Genomic DNA, 3659 nt, shown 5'->3' with positions numbered 1-3659 from the left:
TCTGCACTTCTCAAATAAACCCAGACAGTATCATCAAATAGTGACCCATACAGCTGGGCATAAAATAAGAGCAACTGAATATGGAGGTGAGTGTATATGCATATCTTATAAATGTGTATTAAACTCTTTTTTTCACGTCTACTAACATGGCTATTTTCAATTATGCTTTAGATTATGTTATATACAGCTGTGGCCAAAAGGCCAATCATTTTCACTGCTGTCATTGTCATATGTAATTTACTTATATGTAGGATATACCTCGACAAGAGAAGTCTTGCAGCTGTGGAGTCTTCAGATCAATGGTTATATATCAATGGTGCCTGGTCAATATTAAACCCATGTGCAGTTATTAATACATAATTCATGTTGCTGTATGTATGTCATCTTGGGGGACATTTGACTTTTCAGAGGTGGGTTTTCCAAGCTCATTAAAAAACATTCTGTAAGTTTAAGAATTGTTTTGATAAACTTGTGCTTTTTCCAACTATAGTCAGACATACCAAGACGATGGTGGTCTGTCCTTTTGCTGGAGAAATTCCCACCAAGGTGTTTCTTTCTTTCTTTCTTTCATTCTTTCTTTTTTATTGTTATTAGTCCTTTTCTAAAAAAAATAATGACAAGGATGGCAAAATGCCTTTACAGTTAGTGTGACTTTTAGTTGTCATATCTTCATGCAATAAAACTTGATATACTGTATTATTAATGTGTTTTTATGTCATAAATGTATCAAGATGGGTCATGGAAATCCAGCAAAGAAAGAGAAGGCGGACTGACAAGCCACACAAAACTGGTATGATTTATTTTGTTTGAGGTGCTTTATTATTTATAGTAAATGTTGACTGTCATTTACTGATGTTCTTCATTTGTCCCTTCATAGTGGCGACTGTTGACCAACCCCTGAACATACAGGAGGCATGTATCCGTCATCACTCAATGTATAAAAGGCAAGGGAATCATAATAACCACAAGAAGTTCAGATTGTTATGTTTTGTTCATGTATAACTTCCTGGTCCTTCGTGAACTCTTACTGGAGGTTGTGCTTCAAGATGGTGATGTTTCATGCAATGTGTTCCTCGTGTTTGAACTTGCATCATTTATTGCTTATTTTATTTTATTGGAATCTCTCTTTTTTACTATTACATTAAGTAGAGAATGCTGCATTTATCAATACAGTTTTTCATCATATTGGTTACAGTATCTATACAGTCAATAAAGTGAAGCTAATGTTTAAAGTTTTCAGAGTCACTATTCTAAGTAAACACATTTTACCTTCATTTAAAGGTCAATACGTTTTACTTTATATATTTAATGTAAGCTACAAATATCACTTAAATATCAGTCATTACATATATAATATTTTGAAAAATACAGGTGAGAAAGACCAATACAATCATTTTCACCTTTGCTTTACAGTAGGATTTGGTAACTTTATTGGAAATTGCTATTAATTTTCCTTGTTAATCACCGTTACAACTTGATTTATGTTGTGTTGTTCACACACACACACACACACACACACACACACACACAAAACGAAAATAAAACTAATGTAATTATAAATAGTTGAGTAATAAAGTAATTTTACATTTAGTGTAAGGTTTACATTTAGAGAAATAATGCATGCAGGTAGGAGAGAATATTATAAAATATAATACACACTTACAGGCTATTATATACAAGATCTGTATCTTATAACATAAGAACGGGACATTTGGTTTATGAAATAATTCCTTTTTAAAGAAAATAAGTAGCTGTAGCCTGTATTTTATTTTGACATAAATGTTGTCGCGATGTAGACAAAATAGTAAAAATCAAGACGAGAAAAACGAGAAATAACGCATTTCCGCTTCTGAAAGGGCTTCCGAATCCGTACGGTTTTGATTGGATGGTTGGAAAACGCCCAATAATTGGGAAACGCCTTCTTGTTGTTCCGCAGAGACGTATATTTGTTTAGATTGGAACATTTGCTTACTGCTCAGTGGACGAGGGTCACGTGCTTTTCAAGTGCGTACTAGACACGTCATGAGTAGTACCAATAGTTGGGTCGTGTATGAGTTAATCTACAACAGAAAATTATGTTTTTCTTTTATTATTTCAATTAAAGACAAGTACAATGCAAAAAAATACAAATACAAGGCATTGTAATACAGTTCAGAGTTTATAAACAAGGAATAACAAAAACAACTAAAATATAAAATGAACATGTATGTAAAAATTACAAATAAAACTAATAATTAAAAAAAGAAAGAAATTGAATAAAATATTATGCTATATTTTATTAGGGCTGTTAAATTAATTTAAAAAGCTTTCAAATTTGTATTGTTTTTATAAGCTTGTTTTGTGATCTCGTGTTCGAAAGAGGTTTAAAGTATATTGTGAGATCGGTGTTATAAAAGGTAATATACGAGGGTTTCTTTTGAGTTATTTTTGTCATATGAATTTAAAACTTTGACAAAATAATTAAAAGATTAGGCTAATAATATAACATTGTTTTTCAGAAAAATATGGGTTTTGAAAACAAAGTAAAATGTCATATTAAATGAATATTATTATTATCATTATCATTTATTTGAAAGTCAGTCCAAAAAGAAATAGGAAAAGGGCAATCCAAAAATAAATAAAGGATGCTTTGCTTCTGTGAGTATCAGGAACCAGATTATTTGAATAATTTGTTTTGGTGTTTGTAGTTTTACCTCAGAGAAGCTCATGAATGAATGAATGTTTATGTGGTACACGTACACCAGTGCAGATAAAAGACGCTTAAAGGTGCAATGTGTAAACATTTTGAGCATCTATTAACAGAAATGCAATATGACATCCTTAACTGTGTGTTCAGTGGTGTATAAAGAACTTACTTAATAAACCGTAATGTATTTATTAGCTTAGAATGAGACATTTATATCTACATAACCCACTTGTATGGAGGTCGACATATTGTGACGTCATGTTTCTAGCGTAGCTGAACGCGAACACACAGCGCTACAGAGCGCGTTTCGTCACTACCTTGAAAGAGAAGCAGCAGAAAGCTAGAAGCTAGCCATAAACACCGTGAGTAGTGACTTTTCCCTTGTCAGTGGTGTAAAATATGTAGTTGGATTGTTTCATGTAACTTACTCCTTCTCCCTCGCTGTGTTATGGGTTTGCTATGTGGGGATAAATGTGCTGGTTACGTTCGTGAGACAATCAGCTGATTACTATTATTATATTATATATTTAGACCCTTGATCCTCACCTGACTATGGCTTTGTAAACTTTATCCATGATGTGGTTTGTCACTGTTTCTGTACCACAGTCCATTATAATGTTAACCACTCTTGGCTATTCTCTGCTTCAGACGACGATATGTTTGTCCCATTTCAGCCACCGTAGCTTCTTCGAAAGGGAGGGGTGAGCAGTGCGCTGAGCTCTCAGTGCAACTCGCAGCCGAACCACTAGATGTCGCTAAAAATCACACACTGCACCTTTAATCACTGAATAAACAGGTCTTGCAGGAGCTCAATGCTGAATCATGCTTCATGACTCATGGTTTGAACCAATAGCCTTTATATTACCATTTCAGAAACTACATCAGCCCCCATACGTCTGATAAGTCTCTGTAAGCTCACGTCGCTCAGGTTGCGCTTATAAACGTGTGATTGTCGTTATATTAGATCAAGAAG

General features: G+C 33.7%; 1 long non-coding RNA gene across 1 annotated transcript; it reads left to right on the top strand.

The window, feature by feature from the left end:
- The first annotated feature begins 393 nt into the window (after positions 1-393).
- On the top strand, positions 394-915 carry LOC143738005 (uncharacterized). The gene is made up of 3 exons (XR_013203805.1): positions 394-546; positions 732-790; positions 878-915. It is a non-coding gene; the product is annotated as an uncharacterized LOC143738005 (long non-coding RNA).
- The last annotated feature ends 2744 nt before the right edge of the window (positions 916-3659 follow it).

Source organism: Siphateles boraxobius, unplaced genomic scaffold (genome assembly GCF_051911475.1).
Source record: "Siphateles boraxobius isolate OS27281-9 unplaced genomic scaffold, OSU_SipBor_1 136, whole genome shotgun sequence".
NCBI lineage: Eukaryota > Metazoa > Chordata > Actinopteri > Cypriniformes > Leuciscidae > Siphateles > Siphateles boraxobius.
The sequence above is the reverse complement of the archived record's forward strand: the minus strand, read 5'-3'. Positions and strand labels throughout refer to the sequence as shown.